The sequence below is a fragment of the Bufo bufo genome, chromosome 2 (genome assembly GCF_905171765.1).
Source record: "Bufo bufo chromosome 2, aBufBuf1.1, whole genome shotgun sequence".
Lineage (NCBI taxonomy): Eukaryota > Metazoa > Chordata > Amphibia > Anura > Bufonidae > Bufo > Bufo bufo.
Window position 1 is genome coordinate 487,921,571 of NC_053390.1, and position 21,233 is coordinate 487,942,803.

A 21,233-nucleotide genomic window follows, 5' to 3' on the forward strand; every position below is an offset into this window, starting at 1 on the left:
AAAAAATTAATTGCGGCCTAGTCTGGATCTGTTCGTGTGAGATACACCCTTTAGATACTGTGGTTATAGTCCTCTATTAATAAAACACAATTTTTGGGCAAAATACACAATTTTACAGCCCTTGCTGCATCCAAACCTGTGAAATTAAAGGTTTATATACTGCTGTAATATTCTTTTATTAACCACCTCAGCCCCGCTAGTTTAAAGAGGACCTTTCACCAGAGGAAAGCCTCTAAACTAACTATACAGAAGTGTAGAGCGGCGCCCAGGGATCCCGCTGCACTTACTGTTATCCCCGGGCGCCGCTCCGTTCGCCCGGTATAGCCTCCGGTATGTAAGTAGTTAGGCTCCACCCACTTGATCCTGCCGCGGTCTTCTTCTCCTATGCTGTAGCGCTGGCCAATCGCAGCGCTCAGCTCATAGCCAGGCTGCAAAAAAGGGGAATGTGGGCCCCTTTGCCCACCTAGGCTGCAAAAAAGTGTCACACATGTGGTATCGCCGTACTCAGGAGAAGTTGGGCAATGTGTTTTGGGGTGTCTTTTTTTTAATATACCCATGCTGGGTGAGAGAAATATCTCGGCAAAAGACAACTTTTCCCATTTCTTTATACAAAGCTGGCATTTGACCGAGATATTTATCTCACCCAGCATGGGTATATGTAAAATGACACCCCAAAACACATTTCCCAACTTCTCCTGAGTACGGCAATACCACATTTGTGACACTTTTTTGCAGCCTAGGTGCGCAAAGGGGCCCACATTCCAAAGAGCACCTTTAGGATTTCACAGGGCATTTTTTACACATTTTGATTTCAAACTACTTCTCACGCATTAGGGCCCCTAAAATGCCAGGGCAGTATAACTACCCCACAAGTTACCCCATTTTGGAAAGAAGACACCCCAAGGTATTTCGTGATGGGCATAGTGAGTTCATGGAAGTTTTTTTTTTTTTGTCACAAGTTAGTGGAATATGAGACTTTGTAAGAAAAAATAAAAAAATCATAATTTTCCGCTAACTTGTGACAAAAAATAAAGAATTCTAGGAACTCGCCATGCCCCTCACGGAATACCTTGGGGTGTCTTCTTTCCAAAATGGGGTCACTTGTGGGGTAGTTATACTGCCCTGACATTTTAAGGGCCCTAATGCCTGAGAAGTAGTTTGAAATCAAAATGTGTAAAAAATGCCCTGTGAAATCCTAAAGGTGCTCTTTGGAATGTGGGCCCCTTTGCCCACCTAGGCTGCAAAAAAGTGTCACACATGTGGTATCGCCGTACTCAGGAGAAGTTGGGCAATGTGTTTTGGGGTGTCTTTTTACATATACCCATGCTGGGTGAGAGACATATAGCCCATATAGACTCCCTGATCACCCCCCTGTCATTGATCACCCCCCTGTAAGGCTGGCTCCATTCAGAGGTCCGTATGTGTTTTGCGGATCCACGGATCGGATCCGCAAAACACATACGGACCTCTGAATGGAGCCTTAGACAACTTTTCCCATTTTTTTATACAAAGTTGGCATTTGACCGAGATATTTATCTCACCCAGCATGGGTATATGTAAAATGACACCCCAAAACACATTGCCCAACTTCTCCTGAGTACGGCGATACCACATGTGTGACACTTTTTTGCAGCCTAGATGCACAAAGGGGCCCAAATTCCTTTTAGGAGGGCATTTTTAGACATTTGGATCCCAGACTTCTTCTCACGCTTTAGGGCCCCTAAAATGCCAGGGCAGTATAAATACCCGACATGTGACCCCATTTTGGAAAGAAGACACCCCAAGGTATTCCATGAGGGGCATGGTGAGTTTATAGAAGATTTTTTTTTTTGGCACAAGTTAGCGGAAATTAATTTTTTTTTGTTTTTTTCTCACAAAGTCTCCCTTTCCGCTAACTTGTGACAAAAAATAAAATTTTACATGAACTCGCCATGCCCTTCACAAAATACCTTGAGGTGTCTTCTTTCCAAAATGGGGTCACATGTGGGGTATTTATACTGCCCTGGCATTTTAGGGGCCCTAAAGCGTGAGAAGAAGTCTGGAATATAAATGTCTAAAAAATTTTACGCATTTGGATTCTGTGAGGGGTATGGTGAGTTCATGTGAGATTTTATTTTTTGTCACAAGTTAGTGGAATATGAGACTTTGTAAGAAAAAACAAAAATAAAAAAAATATCAATTTCCGCTAACTTGTGCCAAAAAAATGTCTGAAAGGAGCCTTACAGGGGGGTGATCAATGACAGGGGGGTGATCAGGGAGTCTATATGGGGTGATCACCACCCTGTCATTGATCACCCCCCTGTCATTGATCACCCCCCTGTAAGTCTCCATTCAGAGGTCCGTATGTGTTTTGCGGATCCACGGATCGGATCCGCAAAACACATACGGACGTCTGAATGGAGCCTTATAGGGGGGTGATCAATGACAGGGGGGTGATCAGGGAGTCTATATGGGGTGATCACCCCCCTGTAAGGCTCCATTCAGAGGTCCGTATGTGTTTTGCGGATCCACAGATCCATGGATCCGTGAATCCGTAAAACACATACGGACGTCTGAATGGAGCCTTACAGGGGGGTGATCACCCCATATAGACTCCCTGATCACCCCCCTGTCATTGATCACCCCCCTGTCAGGCTCCATTCAGAGGTCCGTATGTGTTTTGCGGATCCACAGATCGGATCCGCAAAACACATACGGACGTCTGAATGGAGTCTTACAGGTGGGTGATCAATGACAGGGGGGTGATCAATGACAGGGGGGTGATCAGGGAGTCTATATGGGGTGATCCCCCCCTGTAAGGCATCATTCAGAGGTCCGTAGGTGTTTTGCGGATCCACGGATCCATGGATCCGTGGATCCGTAAAACACATACGGACGTCTGAATGGAGCCTTACAGGGGGTTGATCAATGACAGGGGGGTGTTCAGGGAGTCTATATGGGGTGATCACCCCCCTGTCATTGATCACCCCCCTGTAAGGCTCCATTCAGATGTATGTATGTGTTTTGCGGATCCGATCCATGGATCCTTGGATCCGCAAAACACATACGGACCTCTGAATGGAGCAAGCCTTACAAGGGGGTGATAAATGACAGGGGGTGATCAGGGAGTCTATAGGATCACCCCCCTCTAAGGCTCCATTCAGAGGTCCGTATGTGTTTTGCGGATCCGATCCATGGATCCGTGGATCCGCAAAACACATACGGACCTCTGAATGGAGCCGGCCTTACAGGGGGGTGATCAATGACAGGGGGGTGATCAGGGAGTCTATATGGGCTATATGTCATTGATCACCCCCCTGTAAGGCTCCATTCAGACGTCCGTATGTGTTTTGCGGATCCGCAGATCCATGGATCGGATCCGCAAAACACATACGGACGTCTGAATGGAGCCTTACAGGGGGGTGATCAATAACAGGGGGGGGTGATCAATGACGGGGGGGGGGTGATCAGGGAGTCTAATATGGGGTAATCAGGGGTTAATAAGGGGTTAATAAGTGTCAGGGGGGGGTGTAGTGTAGTTGTGTTTGGTGCTACTTATTATAGAGCTGCCTGTGTCCTCTGGTGGTCGATCCAAGCAAAAGGGACCACCAGAGGACCAGGTAGCAGGTATATTAGACGCTGTTATCAAAACAGCGTCTAATATACCTTTTAGGGGTTAAAAAAAAAATCGCATCTACAGCCTGCCAGCGAACGATCGCCGCTGGCAGGCTGCAGATCCACTCGCTTACCTTAGGTTCCTGTGAACGCGCGCGTCTGTGTGCGCGCGTTCACAGGAAATCTCGCCTCTCGCGAGAGGACGCGTATATGCATCCACCCAGAATAACAGGGCCACCGCTAGGACGCAATCCTGCGTACGGCGGTCCTGAGCTGGTTAAACAAACACCCATTTTGGGCCAAAAACGTAATTTTGCAGCCTTTGTTGCATATGTCATTGTCAGATACACCCTTTAGATACTGTGGTTCTATTCAGTTATTTGAAAAGCAGCCATTTTGGGCAAAAAATTATAATTGCGGCCTAGTCTTAATCAGGATGTGTGAGATACACCCTTTAGATACTGTGGTTATATTCTTCTAGTAATAAACACCCTTTTTGGGCAAAATACACAATTTTACAGCCCTTGCTGCATCTGAACGTGTGAAATTATAGGTTTATATACTGCTGTCATATTTTGTTATTAAATTAACACCCATTTTGGGCAAAAAACTTTAATTGCGACCTAGTCTGTATCTGTGCATGTGAGATACACCCTTTTAGATACTGTGGTTCTATTCAGTTATTTGAAAAACAGCCATTTTGGGGAAAAAAATGTAATTCCGGCCTAGTCTGGATCAGGATGTGTGAGATACACCCTTTGGATACTGTGGTTATATTCTTCTTTTAATAAAACAGTGCTTGGTGCATCCAAATTTTACAGCGCTTGCTGCATCCGAACGTGTGAAATTCAAGGTTTATATACTGCTGTAATATTCTTTTATTAAACAAACACCCATTTTGGGCCAAAAACTTAATTTTGCAGCCTTTGCTGCATATGTCATTGTCAGATACACCCTTTAGATACTGTGGTTCTATTCAGTTATTTGAAAAGCAGCCATTTTGGGCAAAGAAATTAATTGCGGCCTAATCTAGATCAGGACTTGTGAGATTCACCCTTTAGATACTGTGGTTATATTTAGTTATTTACTGCTGTAAACTGGGGTTCTATTCAGTTATTTGAAAAACAGCCATTTTGGGCAAAAATATTTATTTCCAGCCTAGTGTGGATCAGTACGTGTGAGATACACCCTTTAGATACTGTGGTTCTATTCAATAATTAGAAAAACAACCATTTTAGGCAAAAAAATTAATTGCGGCCTAGTCTGCATCTGTACGTGTGAGATACACACTTTCGATACTGTTGTTCTCTTCAGTTATTTGAAAAACAGCCATTTTGGGCAAAAAACTTAATTTTGCAGCCTTTGCTGCATATGTCATTTTCAGATACTCCCTTTAGATACTGTGGTTTTATTCAATAATTTATAAAACAGCCATTTTGGGCAAAAACTTTAATTGCGGCCTAGTCTGAAACAAAACACGTGAGATACACCCTTTAGATACTGTGGTTATATTCTTCTAGTAATAAACACCCTTTTTGGGCAAAATACACAATTTTACAGCCCCTTGCTGCATCCGAACGTGTGAAATTAAAGGTTTATATACTGCTGTCATATTCTGTTATTAAATAAACACCCATTTTGGGCAAAAAAATTTAATTGCGACCTAGTCTGCATCTGTATGTGTGAGATACACCCTTTAGATACTGTGGTTCTATTCAGTTATTTGAAAAACAGCCATTTTGGGCAAATTTTTTAATTCCGGCCTAGTCTGGATCAGGACGTGTGAGATACACCCTTTAGATACTGTGGTTATATTCTTCTAATAATAAAACACCCTTTTTGGGTAAAATACACAATTGTACACCCCTTGCTGCATCCGAACTTGTGAAATTCAAGGTTTATATACTGCTATAATATTCTGTTATTAAACAAACACCCATTTTGGGCCAAAAACTAAATTTTGTAGCCTTTGCTGCATATGTCATTGCGAGATACACACTTTAGATACTGTGGTAAATTTTAGTTTCTCCATAGTCTGAGAGCCATAGCTTTTTTATTTTTTGGGCGATTGTCTTAAATCAGGGCTCATTTTTTGCGGGATGAGGTAACGGTTTGATTTGTACTATTTTGGTGTGTATACGACTTTTTGATCGCTTGGTGTTGCACTTTTTATGATTTAAGGTGACAAAAATGGCTTTTTTTTTACACAGTTTTTATTTTTTATGGTGTTTATTCGACGGGGTTGATCATGTAATAGATTTATAGTGATGGTCGTTACGGACGCGGTGATACGGCCAGCATTGAGAAAGATCAGATCAGGGCAGGATGAATGTATTTGGTGTGGAGGGGGTGGATCGCATCAGGGGCATGCTACATGGATGGGGGGGGGGGGGAGAACGGGGACTAATGGCAGAGGCAGGGCTCACGGTGGTGGTGGGGGGTTGGAGGCGCACAGGAAGGGGGCACAGATCAGTGGCTTCAGGACACATTACCTGATTTCAGGCTCTGATCAGCAGAGCGCAGATCAGAGCCTGGAATCGGCATTTTAACACTGCCGCGATCCGATTGGTTAGTCTGCACAGACTAACCAATCAGATCGATTGCCGGCAAGGGACCACTCTGATTGGTCCCTTGCTGGCATTAGTAAACTGTATGCTGTCCGTGACAGCACCAGGGCAGGGGCAGAAGCTTTAATCCAAGCGCTTTGCAGCGCTTGAATTAAAGAACTGCCATGACGTCTATACACGTGGTAGCTGCATAGGGTATGTGCAGCTATCACGTAAATAGACGGATTGCGGTCGTGAAGGGGTTAAACAAACACCAATTTTGGGCCAAAAATGAAATTTTGCAGCCTTTGCTGCATATGTCATTGTGAGATACACCATTAAGATACTGTTGTTCTCTTCAGTTATTTGAAAAACAGCCATTTTGGGCAACAAAAATTAAGTTCTGGCCTAGTGTGGATCAGTACGTGTGAGATACACCCTTTAGATACTGTGGTTCTATTCAATAATTTGAAAAACAACCATTTTGGGGAAAAAAAAATAATTGCGGACTAGTCTGGATCAGGACGGGTGAAATACACCTTTTAGATACTGGGGTTCTATTCAGTTATTTGAAAAACCGCTATTTTGGGCAGAAAATTTTAATTGCGGCCTAGTCAGAATTAGGACGTGTGAGATACCCACTTTAAATACTGTGGTTATATTCTGTTATTTGAAAAACAGCCATTTTGGGCACAAATATTTATTTCTGGCCTAGTGTGGATCAGTACGTGTGAAATACACCCTTTAGATACTGTGGTTCTATTCAGTAGTTTGAAAAACAGCTATTTTGGGCAAAAAATGTATTGCAGGCCTAGTCTGGATTAGGACGTGTGAGATACACCCTTTAGATACTGTGGTTATATTCTTCGATTAATAAAACACTCTTTTCCGGCAAAATACACAATTTTACAGCCCTTGCTGCATCCTAACGTTTGAAAGTAAAGGTTTATATACTGCTGTCATATTCTGTTATTAAACAAATCCATTTTGGGCCAAAGAATTAATTTTGCAGACTTTGCTGCATATGTTATTGTGAGATACACCTTTTAGATACTGTGGTTCTATTCAGTTATTTGAAAAACAGCCATTTTGGGCAAAAAAAATTAATTGAGGCCTAGTCTGGATCAGGACGTGTGAGATACACACTTTAAATACTGTGGTTATATTCTGTTATTTGAAAAACAAGTTTTTTGCCCAAAATGGCTAATTTTGCAGCCTTTGCTGCATATGTCATTTTCAGATACCCCCTTTAGATACTGTGGTTCTATTCAATAATTTGAAAAACAGCCATTTTTGGCAAAAAACATTAATTGCGGCCTAGTCTGGATCTTGACGTGTGAGATACAACCTTTAGATACTGTGGTTATATTCTTCTATTAATAAAACACCCTTTTTGGGCAAAATACACAATTTTACAGCCCTTGCTGCATCCTAACGTGTGAAATTAAAGGTTTATATACTGCTGTCATATTCTGTTATTAAACAAACACCCATTTTGGGGCAAAAACTTAATTTTGCAGACTTTGCTGCATATGTCATTGTGAGATACACCCTTTAGATACTGTGGTTCTATTAAGTTATTTGAAAAACAGCCTTTTTGGGCAAATTTTTTTTAATTCCGGCCTAGTCTGGATCAGGACGTGTAAGATATACCCTTTAGATACTGTGGTTCTAGTCAGATATTTGAAAAACAGCAATTTTGTGCAAACAACTTAAATTCCGGCCTAGTCTGAATCGGGACGTGTGAGATACACCCTTTAGATACTGTGGTTCTAGTCAGATATTTGAAAAACATCAATTTTGTGCAAGAAACTTAAATTCCCTCCTAGTCTGGATCATGACGTGTGAGGAAAGCGTCAAATAAGGGACATGGCCCAGGTCGTGGTGCGGCTGGTGGAGCTCCTGTTGCAGGGAGAGGACGTGGTCAATCTGTCCCAGCTACACGCACAAGTGAAACCCCTTCCTCAGGTGCGAGTAGGCGACAGAACCTGCAGTGGTATTTGGTCGGGCCTAATGCGGCTCTACGAATGGTGAGGCCAGAACAAGTACAGGCGATAGTAGATTGGGTTGCTGACAGTGCCTCCAGTTCCTTCACATTGTCTCCCACCCAGTCTCCTTCTGAAAGATCAGAGTTGGCACCTGCAGCCCATGTCCATCAGTCTTTCACCTCACCCCCTTGCAAATCAGCCAAGCAGTCTGAGCCCCAAGTCATGCAGCAATCTCTTTTGCTTTTTGATGACTCTGTTAGCAGGGTTTCCCAGGATTATCCACATATCCCTGCCCCAGAAGTGGAAGAGATTGAGTGCACCGATGCCCAACCACTTATGTTTCAAGATGAGTACATGGGATGACCATCGCAGCACGTCTCGGATGATGACGAAACACAGGTGCCAACTGCTGGGGCTTTCCAAAGTGTACAGACTGACAAGGAGGGCAGGGGTGAAGACTGGGTGGAAGATGATGTGGAGGATGAGGGCCTTGACGCCACATGGAATCAAGGTCATGAGAGTGACCTAAGTAGTACGGAGGAAGAGGCGGTGGTCGCGCAGAGCCACCAGCACAGCAGAAGAGGGAGCAGAATGCAAAGGCGGAGCGGCCGTTCCCTAGACAGTACGCCTGCTACTGCCCACCGCAGCAAGGGACCGAGCACACCAAAGCCAGCTCGAAGGAGTTCCCTGGCGTGGTAGTTCTTCAGACAATGTGCTGACGACAAGACACGAGTGGTTTTCACGCTGTGCAATCAGAGCCTGAAGCGAGGCATAATCGTTCTCAACCTGAGCACAACCTGCATGACCAGGCATTTAAGTGCAAAGCACGAGCTGCAGTGGAGTAGACAGAATTGTCTCTGGCTCCTCCTGCTTTTTCTTCTGCTGCAGTCTCGGCCTCTTCATCCACCTCTGGAGTGACAGTGCCACCTGCCACCCCGCAAACAGAGGATCTGCCAGCAACACCACCACCTGGGTCACCAAGAATCTCCACAATGAACGCTTCTGTGGGACAGCTTTCTATCTCCCAAACACTGGAGCAGAAGAGGAAGTGCCCCCCTACCCACCCGCGATCCCTAGCGCTGAATGGCAGCATTTCTAAATTACTGGCCTTTGAAATGCTGTCATTCCGTCTGGTGGAGACAGAGAGTTTTAAAGGCCTTATGGCGGTGGCTGTCCCACAGTACGTCGTCCCCAGCCGCCACTACATTTCCAGGCGAGCCATCCCTTCCCTGCACAACCAAGTGGGGGACAAAATCAGGTGTGCACTGCGCAACGCCATCTGTGGCAAGGTGCACCTCACTACGGATACGTGGACCAGTAAGCACGGTCAGGGACGTTACATCTCCATAACAGCACACTGGGTAAATGCAGTGGCGGCTGGGCCTGAGGCGGATAGCGGTTTGGCGCATGTCCTTCCACCACTGAGGATTGCAGGGCGCTTCAGTTTGCCTCCTGTTGCTTCCTCCTCCTACTCAGCTTCCTTATCCTCTACCGGCTCCTCATCCGGTCAGCGTAACAACTTCACCACCAACTTCAGCACAGCCAGGGGTAAACGACAGCAGGCAGTTTTAAAACGTATCTGTTCGGGGAACAAACCCAACATCGCGCATTAGCTGTGGACAGGCCTTGAACAACAGACCGATGAGTGGTTGGTGCCAGTGAGCCTCAAGCCTGGCCTGGTAGTGTGCGATAATGGGCGAAATCTCGTAGCAGCTCTGGGACTAGCCGGTTTGACGCACATCCCTTGCCTGGCGCATGTGCTGAATTTGGTGGTACAGAGATTCCTTAAAAATTACCCCGATATGTCAGAGCTGCTGCATAAAGTGCGGGCTGTCTGTACGCGCTTTCGGCGTTCTCACCCTGCTGCTGCTCGCCTGTCAGCACTGCAGCGTAACTTCGGCCTTCCCGCTCACCGCCTCATATGCGACGTGCTCACAAGGTGGAACTCCACGTTGCACATGCTGGCCAGACTGTGCGAGCAGCAGCAGGCGATAGTGGAGTTTCAGCTGCAGCATGCACGGGTGAGTCGCTCTGCAGAACAGCACCACTTCACCACCAATGATTGGGCCTCCATGCATGACTTGTGTTCCTTGTTGCGCTGTTTCGAGTACTCGACCAACATGGCCAGTGCTGATAACGCCGTTCTCAGCGTTACTATCCCACTTCTATGCCTCCTTGAAAAAATGCTGCTGGCGATGATGGAAAAGGATGTGGCACAGGAGGAGAAGGAAGAGGTATCATTTCGTAGGGTTTCCGGCCAGTCATTCACAAGTGGCTCCGAACGTGGGTTCCTGCACCCACAAACGCCAGGTACACAATTATCCAGCCAGAGCACAGTTCTGGAGGATGCAGAGGTGGAGGATGAGGTGGAGGATGAGGAGGAGGAGATGGAGGAGGAGGAGCCTAGTTCACAGCAGGGTGGCACCCAGACCAGCTCATGGCCATCACTGGTGCGTGGATGGGGGGGATACAGAGGACACAGACGATACACCCCCCACAGAGGACAGCTTTTCGTTGCCTCTGGGCAGCCTGGCACACATGAGCGATTACATGCTGCAGTGTCTCCGCAATGACCGCCAAGTTGCCCACATTCTAACTTATGCTGATTACTGTATGGCCACGCTGCTGAATCCCCGTTACAAGGACAAAGTACCGTCCTTAATTCCATCACTGGAGCGTGATCGTAAGATGCACGAGTACAAGTGCACGCTGGTAGACTCGCTGCTGGTGACATTCCCACCTGACAGCGGGGGCGCAGTTGAAGCACAAGGCAGAGGAAGAGGTCGCAAACGCATGCTGGGGCACCGCCAGCACCTCAGAAGGCAGGGTTAGCATGGCCAAAATGTGGAAAAGCTTTGTCAGCACGCCACAACAACCAGCACCACCAGCTGATATGGAATGTCTTAGCAGGAGGCAGCATTTCACCAACATGGTGGAGCAGTATGTGTGCACACGCCTACACGTACTGAATGACGGGTCTGCCCCCTTTCAACTTCTGGGTCTCCAAATTGGGCACATGGCCTAAGCTTGTCCTTTACGCCTTGGAGGTGCTGGCCTGCCCTGCAGCCAGTGTATTATCTGAACGTGTGTTTAGCACGGCAGGGGGCGTCATCACAGCTAAGCGCAGCCGCCTGTCCAAATGAACCAGGCATGGATCCTACAGGACTTGTCCGTACCTTGTGCAGAATAGACATGTATACCGGCCTTAACTAGCCATTGTTATACTACAGCGCAATTGCTCATTCTTGTATTTTGAATATTTCAAATAGATTTTTTTTATTAAAACCAAAAACCAATGTTGGCTACCTCGTCCTCCTCCACCGCTGCTTCCACCTAAAACGCTACGTCCACCACCTCCTCAAACTCCTACTCCATATGGACCTCCACCTCATAAATCAATATTTTTTTTTTTATTTGTACGTTTTTTATTTTATGTCATTTCACTACTATGTTACATTTTCGGGTGAGATTCACCAATTTTTGGGTGTGATATGTACCACTGCTATACCTAGTAGACAGGCTAAAAAAATTCACAAATTTGTCTGTTACATTTTTGGGTGTAATTTTTGGGTGTAATATACCACTGCTATACCTAGCAGACAGGTTAAAAAAAAATCACAAATTTGTCTATTACATTTTTGGGTGAAATTCACCAATTTTTGGGTGTGATGTAACTCTCCTCTACCTAGTTGACAGCTTAATAAATTTTACAAAATTGTCTGTTAAATTTTCGGGAGAAATTCACCAATTTTTGGGTGTGATGTACCACTGCTATACCTAGTAGACATTTAAAAAAAAAAAAAAAACACTAATTTGTCTGTTACATTTTCAGGTCAAATTCACCAATATTTGGGTGTAATATACCCATCCTCTACCAAGTAGACAGGTTAATAAATTTCACAAATTTTTCTGTTACATTCTTGGGTTGACATTTTAAAATTTGGGATGTGAATAAACACCTGCTCTGCATAGGTGACAGGGAATAAAATTTAGGAAATTCTTCTTTAATTGATGCGCGCCACCTCCTTTCATTCAATGCTTAAACTTTAACAAGTTGTCCCACATTTGCGCTTTAATAATTTATGGGAGAGGCTTAGGCTATGATGAGGGGGAAGCGCTTCCCCTGACCTAAACTGGCTGTGTTGTGCCGGGAGCCAGGGGCGAGGGTAAGCCTAGCAGTGGGTGTACCCTAAAGGGAGTGTTTAAGAACAGGGGGGGTGGGTGGGTATGAACAGAAGCGCCCTGAGGAGCTGGGGGCTGGAGTTTAAGAAGGTAAGACGCCCCTCCCACAAATTCAGGCTGACTTTTCAGCCTTCCACTTATGGGAGAGGCTTAGGCTATGATGAGGGGGAAGCGCTTCCCCTGACCTAAACTGGCTGTGTTGTGCCGGGAGCCAGGGGCGAGGGTAAGCCTAGCAGTGGGCAAAAATAGACGAGGAGAGCAGAGTAGTGTCCAAAACATTTAATTCCTCTCAGAGAGCAAGGTTACAGAAAGCCTGGGAAATCTCTACGTTTGGGTTCGGGATGTACCTCGTGAAGCAAGAAGAACACCAGCGACCCATGCATTTAACCACGTGCGCCGGGACCCCCTTTACCGAAGAGAGTGTCCTGTGATGGCCAGCGGGTTGTGACCGAGATCTGAAGCCAGCGTTCTGATGTGGGACACAAACTGGATCGAAGTCCTGAAACTCCCACGCCAAGGAACCAGCGGGCCATCTAGGGGGGCATCTGGCAACAGGGCTACCAATCGCCGGAGGACCATGACCGGGCACCAATCGTTCGAAGTTTTGGAGGACCCGACCTCCGAGGGAGGCCCAAGCCGATTGGATTTCGTGGAAGTGAGCCAGAGGACAAAGGGGTCATGGACCCAGGACAATTGCCACACCTGCAATCCCTCGTTTAGGGGAGGTGCTGGTGAACTCACCTGGCCTAAGGTACCCATAAACCCGAGGTACAAGGCTGCCTTAATAACCAAACTAGGGGAGTGCCCAAAAGAATGTCCATCCAGCGCGGACGACAGTCTCCTAAACATCTCGCCGGAGACAGGCTGTCTACGGCCGGTAGGGGCATCCCCGCACTTCTGGATCCCCCCCCAAGGGCCGCCTTGACTGTCTGCACTGAAGAAAAGGAACCTCCATTTGAATTATGAAGCATGGCGCAGTGCAGGTACAGCCCGATGGTGTTAAATGACAGCCTGAGATTGGCTATGAACGCCAGGGTGTAGGAGACATCGTCCAAGCCACCTTGCGAGTGGGACCTGGAAAAAACTTTGTAAACCTTGACACCTTGGTAGTTTCCTGATGGTATGGGAAAACCCCTGAGCGTTTTCAGGCAAATATATTGGATCCTGAGCGATTCAGGCAACTGCGTACACCCTGTGGGAAATAAGACCTGAGCGATTCAGGCAAATACGTACAACCTGTGGGAAATAAGACCTGAGCGATTCAGGGAAATACGTGACCTGAGAGAATCAGGAAAATACATACAACCTGGAAATACAGTTAACCTGAAGAGACAGAAAAAAACAAACCTGCGCGATTCGGGGAAATACATAACCCTGAGCGATCCAGGAAAGTACATGGCCCGAGCGATTCAGGGAAATACATAACCCGAGCGATTCAGGGAACTGAGACCTGGGTGAATCGTGGAAATACGTTAAAATTTTAGCTAATCAGGGAAATATATGAAACCCGATTCAGGAAAATACGACCGTTGTGTGCATCCGTGTCCGTTGTTCCGTTTTCCGTGATTTTCTGCGGACCCATTGACTTTCAATGGGTCCGTTGAAAACTCGGAAAATGCACCATTGTTCATCCATGTCCGTGATCCATGTTTCCTGTCCGTCAAAAAACTAAGACCTGTCCTATTTTTTTGACGGACAACGGTTCGCGGACCCATGCAAGTCAATGGGTCCGTGAAAAAACACGGATGCACACAAGATTGTCATCCGCATCCGTAGGCTACTTTGAACGCAGATCCGTCTGCATAAAAGCTTTTTCAGAGCTGAGTTTTCACTTCGTGAAAACTCAGATCCGACAGTATATTCTAACACAGAGGCGTTCCTATAGTGATGGGGACGCTTCAAGTTAGAATATACTAAGAACTGTGTACATGACTGCCCCCTGCTGCCTGGCAGCACCCGGGGGGGCTGTGATCTGCACAATTAACCCCTCAGGTGCCGCACCTGAGGGGTTAATTGTGTGTATCATAGCCCCCTGTAAGAGATCAGGTGCTGCCAGGCAGGAGGGGGCAGACCCCCCTCCCTCCCTCCCCAGTTTTAAATTCCTTGGTGGCCAGTGCGGCCCCCCTCCCTCCCCTGTATTACATTCATTGGTGGCCAGTGCGGCCTCCCCTCTCCTCCCCCTCCTAATTAAAATCTCCCCCCATATACTATGGCCCCAGTTGTGCCCCCATCTTTATATTATGGCCCCAGTTGTGCCCTCATACATATACTATGACCCCAGATGTGTCCCTATACATATATTATGGCCCCAGTTGTGCCCCCATACATATATTACGGTCCCAGTTGTGCCTCCATACATATACGATGGCCCCAGTTGTGCCCCCATAGATATATTATGGCCCCAGCAGAGAGTTCAGATCGGAGTCCCAGGATTCTACTGCAGTTCTGGCTGCCATGGTGACTTTTTGGTGAAGTTCGGCCGAACCCGTCGAACCCGAACATCCAGGTGTCCGCTCAACTTTACCTATGCACTAGGTGAAAGGGCTGCCAAAAATTACAATGAACCGTCACTCCAATACACTCTTTGTTACACATAAAGGAGTGCATTATACACAGCCTTGAAAAATTATGATTGATGGCCTGCTGGTGACCCTCAAAAACATTTGGATCAAGGTCCTGCTAATCTGACCATCTAAAACATTATTGATAACCTGGGACCGATCGCAAGTCCCCGTGACAGCGACAATCCATTCAGATGTCTGCCCTATCAACTTTCGATGTTATTTTCAGCCCAAACCATGTAGACCATGGATAACGGGGGAATCATGGTTTGATTCCGGAGAGGGAGCGTGAGAAACAGCTACGGCTACCACTTCTAAGCAAGGCAGCATGTGCGCAAATTACCTATTAGGTATAATTAGGTGACATCCTGCTGGTGAGCTGACCCTGTAAAAGATTTTAGGTGCGGGCCAGCTGGTGAGCTGACCCTGTTAAACATTATATGCGAGGGCCTGCTGGTGAGCTGACCCTGTAAAACATTATATGCGAGGGCCTGCTGGTGAGCTGACCCTGTAAAAGATTTTTGTGCGGGCCAGCTGGTGAGATGACCCTGTAAAACATTATATGCAAGTGAGCTGACACTGTAAAACATTATATGCAAGGGCCTGCTGGTGAGCTGACCCTGTAAAAGATTTTAGGTGCAGTCCAGCTGGTGAGCTGACCCTGTAAAACATTATATGCGAGGGCCTGCTGGTGAGCTGACCCTGTAAAACATTATATGCGAGGGCCTGCTGGTGAGCTGACCCTGTAAAACATTATATGCGAGGGCCTGCTGGTGAGCTGACCCTGCAAAACATTGTATGCGAGGGCCTGCTGGTGAGCTGACCCTGTAAAACATTATATGCAAGGGCCTGCTGGTGAGCTGACCCTGTAAAATATTATATGCAAGGGCCTGCTGATGAGCTGACCCTGTAAAACATTGTATGCGAGGGCCTGCTGTTGAGTTGACCCTGGAAAAGATTTTAGGTGCGGGACAGCTGGTGAGCTGACCCTGTAAAACATTATATGCAAGGGCCTGCAGCTGAGCTGACCCTGTAAAACATATGCGAGGGCCTGCTAGTGAGCTGACCCTGTAAAACATTATATGCGAGGGCCTGCTGGTGATCTGACCCTGTAAAAGGTTTTAAGTGCGGTCCTGTTGGTGAGCTGACCCTGTAAAACATTATATGCGAGGTCCTGCTGGTGAGCTGACCCTGTAAAACATTGTAGTTGAGGGCTTGCTGGTGAGCTGACCCACTAAAAAATTATATGCAAGGGCCTGCAGCTGAGCTGACCATGTAAAACATTAAAAGCGAAGGGCATATATGCGAGGGCATTATATGCAACGAATAGGCATGTTGATATGATGCAAGAGGAGAAGGAGGATGAGAAAAGGAAGATTCAACCACATACCCTTGTTTGTGGTGGAAGGGGTGCATAAGAATACAGTGTATTCAGTACATTATAAACAACACATTTAAAGTGCCTTCATGTTCATTATGTTTATCAGCTTTCCTCTGGTGGAGTCGAGATGTCATGGTCAATCCAGGCCTTGTTCATTTTTATAAGAGTCAACCTGTCAGCATTTTCAGTTGACAGGCGGATACGCTTATTTGTTATAATGCCACCAGCAGCACTAAATACCCGCTCAAACAAAATGCTGACAGCAGGGCAGGCCAGCACCTCCAAGGCGTAGAGCGCCAGTTCCTGCCACGTGTCCAGCTTGGACACCCAGTAGTTGAAAGGCACTGAGGGATCATTGAGGACGCTGACACGGTCTGCTATGTACTCCTTCACCATCTTCCAAAATCCCCCCCCCCCTGTGACACTAGGCCGAGCATCAGGGTGAGGGTGCTGGCGGGGTGTCATGAAACTTTCCCAGGCTTTGGAGAGTGTTGCCCTGCCTCTGTTGGAACTGCTGTGTGTTCCCCTTGTCTCCCTTCCTCGGTTGGCCAAGGAAGTACGGACTCTGCCAGTGTTGTCAGTTGGAAATTTTTGGAGCAAATTTTTAACAAGGATCTTCTGGTATTGCACCGTTTTGTTTGTCATCTCCACCAGATGAATGAGAGATGAGAAGTTCTCTTTGTAGTGGGGGTTGAGAAGGGTGAACAACCAGTAATCCGCGGGTCGCTGGAAAGGCAGCCTAACATGAAGTCAGCCATGTGTGCCAGAGTACCAACAGGCAAGACTTCGCTGTCGTCATCAGGAGGATCACTCTCAATCTCCTCATCCTCTTCCTTTTCTTCTGCCCACCCATGCTGAACTGATGGAATTAAACTTCCATGGGTACTACCATCTGTAATGGAGGCAACCGTCTCCTCCTCTTTATCGTCAAATTTGTGCTGAGAAGACGAACTGAGGGTGGTCTGGCTATCACCCTGTGTAATGTCTTCCCCCATTTCCACCTCTTCCACATGCAAAGCGTCGTCCTTAATTGTGAGCAGCGAGTGTTTGAGTAGACACAGAAGTGGGATGGTTACGCTGTTAATAGTGTTATCGCCGCTCACCATCTGTGTTGATTCCTCAAAGTTTTTTAAAACCTCACAGAGGTCAGCCATCCATGCCCACTCCTCGCTTGTGAATAGCGGAAGCCGACTGGAAAGGTGACGACCATGTTGCAGCTGGTATTCTACTACTGCCCTCTGCTGCTCACAAAGCCTGGCCAACATGTTGAGTGCCGAGTTCCAGCGTGTGCTCACGTCGCACAACAGCCAGCGAGCTGGCAATTTCAAGCACTGCTGCAGCGTAGACAGACCGGCTGAAGCTGTCGATGACTTGTGGAAATGTGCACACACGCAGCGCACCTTCACCAGCAGCTCAGGCAAATTGGGGTAGGTTTTGAGAAACTGCTGAACCACTAAGTTTAAGACATGGGCTAGGCTTGGGATGTGTGTGAGCTTGCCGAGCTCCTAAGCCGCCACCAAGTTACGACCATTATCAGACACAACCATGACATGTTCTAGGTTGAGTGGCGAGAGCCACAGCTCAGTCTGTTCTCTTATCCCCTGCCACAGCTCTGTGGTGGTGTGCTGTTTGTCCCCTAAGCATATCAGCTTCAGCACAGCCTGCTGCTGCTTCCCCACTGTAGTGCTACACATCTTCCAGCCACAGACTGATGATTGACTGGTGCTGCATACGGATAAATCGGAGGTGGAAGTGGAGGAGGAGGATGCGGAGGAGGAGAAGTGGGGGTTGGAGCCACTAATGTAGGTGCTGGCAGAAACCCTGATTGACGTAGGGCCCGCAATCCTTGGCGTCGGTAGCACCTGTGCCATCCCAGGGTACAATTCACTCCTGGCTTCCACAACATTCACCCAGTGTGCCGTCAGGGAAATGTAGCGTCCCTGGCCGAATGCACTTGTCCAAGTGTCCATAGCTAAGTGGACCTTCCCAGTAACTGTGTTGGTCAGGGCACGTGTGATGTTACGGGACACATGTTGGTGTAAGGCGGGCACAGCGAACCTTGAAAAATAGTGGTGGCTGGGGACTGCGGAACGCAAGACAGTCGCCTACATGAGGCTGCGGTGTCCACAAGCCTAAATGGCAACATTTCCAGGGTCAGTAATTTAGAAAGCTGTGCATTTAGTGCTATAGCCTGTGGGTGGGTGGCTGGGTATTTGCACTTGCATTCAAATGCCTGGGGTAATGACATTTGTATGCTGCGCTGGGACACGGAAGTGGATGTGCTTGCTGATGGAGCTTGCGAAGGTCCAGGTGCAGGGCGGGAGGCATCGACAGAGGATTGGCCAGCACGTAACACAGGGGAAGAGGAGGCAGTGGTGTGACCTGAAGACACAGATTGTGGACCCAGGCGTTCGGCCCACCTATTATGGTGCTTTGATGCCATGTGGCGGATCACGCTGGTGGTGGTGAGGTTGCTAGTGTTCACACCCCTGCTCATTTTTGTGTGGCACAGGTTGCAAATTACAATTCTTTTGTCGTCCGCACTTTCCTCAAAAAAGCGCCAGACTGTGGAACACCTACACCTTGGCAAGGGAGATTTCTGTAAGGGTGTGCTCCAGGGAACAGTTGTGGGCCTTTTTGGTGTGGGCCGCCTTCTCCCTTTTGCCACCCCACTGCCTCTTCCAGCCTGTTGCGGTGCAGCAGATCCCTCCACCTCTGTATTGCCCTCCTCACTCCGCTTTCCACCTTCCCAGGTTGGGTCAGCGACTTCATAGTCCACCACCTCCTCTTCCACTTCCTCACTCTGCTCATCCTTCTGACTTGTTGACCTAACAACTACCTCAGTGATTGACAACTGTCTCATCCTCTTCCTCAACCTCTTGAGACAATAATTGCCAGTGAGATATTGGCAACTGTGTCTCATCATCATCCACATCATTAAACTGTTGCCGTTCCCCACCATCATCTTCTTGTGATTGTGGATGCTCAAGAGTTTGGGAATTAGGGCACAAGATCTGTCCCTCTTCAAGCGTGCTTGGCGAGAGGGCCAAATCAGGGAATGGTGCTGAAAACAGCTCCTCGGAATATCCGAGTGTGGGATCACTTGTTTGCCCAGACTCTCCATAATGGGAGGAAGGAGGATCAGGGTGAGAATTGGGTTGAGCAGACTCTTGGCTACTGAGACTGAACTTGGTTTAAGACAGGGTGGTGCTTAAGCGACTGGAAGCATTATTTGCTGCAATCCAACTGACCACCTGGTCGCACTGGTCTAACTTCAAGAGTGGTGTCCTGCGCCGCCCTGCAAACAGGGACATGAAGCTAGGTATCGTGGATTATTGTTTTTCTTGTGCTCTGACAGCAGGCACAGTTTCACCGCGCCCAGGGCCCCGGCCACTTTCCTGTCCTTTACTGCTCGACTTCTTCATATTAAATGTTATATATGATTAAAAAGTCTGTCACACGTACAGTAGCGTAGGATTTGGAAGTGTATGCACAAACAAATTAAAAAAAGGTAATTTGGATGTGGAAACATCACACAATAGTTATCCCGCAGGTAATGTCAATGCTATCACCAGCGGCTAATGAAAAATTAAAGGGAATGTACCACCGGTAATGTCACTGTCCGCAGCGTCTACGGAAAAAAGTACACTGTATGTCACAGATACATTTTTGAAGCGCACACATTACATTGTAGATGTGGCCCTGATAATGTCACTGTCAGAAGCAGACACCATCTATTGACAAAGTACACTGTATGTCACAGATACATTTTTGAAGCACACACGTTACACTGTAGATGTGGCCCTGATAATGTCACTGTCAGAAGCGGACACCATCTATTGACAAAGTACACTGTATGTCACAGATACATTTTTGAAAGGCACACGTTACACTGCAGATGTGGCACTTGTAAGGTCACTGTCAGAAGCAGACACCGTCTACGGAAAAAGTACACTGTATGTCACAGATACATTTTTGAAGCGCACACGTTACACTGCAGATGTGGCCCTGGTAAGGTCACTGTCAGAAGCGGACACCATCTATGTAAAAAGTACACTGTATGTCACAGAAAAGTTTTTGAAACACACATGTTACACTGCAAATGTGGCCCTGGTAATGTCACTGTCAGAAGCAGACACCGTCTACGGAAAAATACACTGTATGTCACAGAAAAGTTTTTGAAGCGCACACGTTACACTGTAGATGTGGCCCTGATAATGTCACTGTCAGAAGCGGACACCGTCTATTGACAAAGTACACTGTATGTCACAGATACATTTTTGAAGCGCACACGTTACACTGCAGATGTGGCCCTGGCAGTGGCGTACCTACCATATAGGCAGACCACGCAGCTGCTATGGGGCCCGTGAGGAAGAGGGGCCCGCAGTGGAGGAAAGGCCCCGCCCCCTCATTTCTCCTGTCTATCATTCTAAAGCTAAAGGACCTTTGATGATGTCATCAGAGGTCCTGTAAGGGAACTGCACAGTGTAAAGTGTAGTTCCCAGGTTAGAACAGTGCATCTGCCAGGACCTGTGATGACATCATCTTCAGCATCACAGGTCCTGCAGGATCTAGCAAAGGAACTGCACCAATGATGGTGTAGTTCCTAGGTTTGAAAGGTACATCTGCCAGGACCTGTGATGACATCATCACAGGTCCTTTAACCCCTAACAGCAAGTATTAGAAGGTCACAATCAGCTCTGCATTAATCCATACAGACTGGAATGGAGTGGTAAGAGGAGGTCCTCCACTTCTCATCATTTACCCCCCCTCCCCCCATGCCCTGTTTTACTCATTTCTCACTCATGTATAATACTTCAGACAGTTACAGTGACCACTACCTCATGTACCTCACACACACAGTGACCATAATGTATAACTGACCACATATTTCTGTAAACACTGCATCTACAGTATTATACCTTGTATGCCTCACATCAATACACTGTTCTATATGTATATATATATATATATATATATA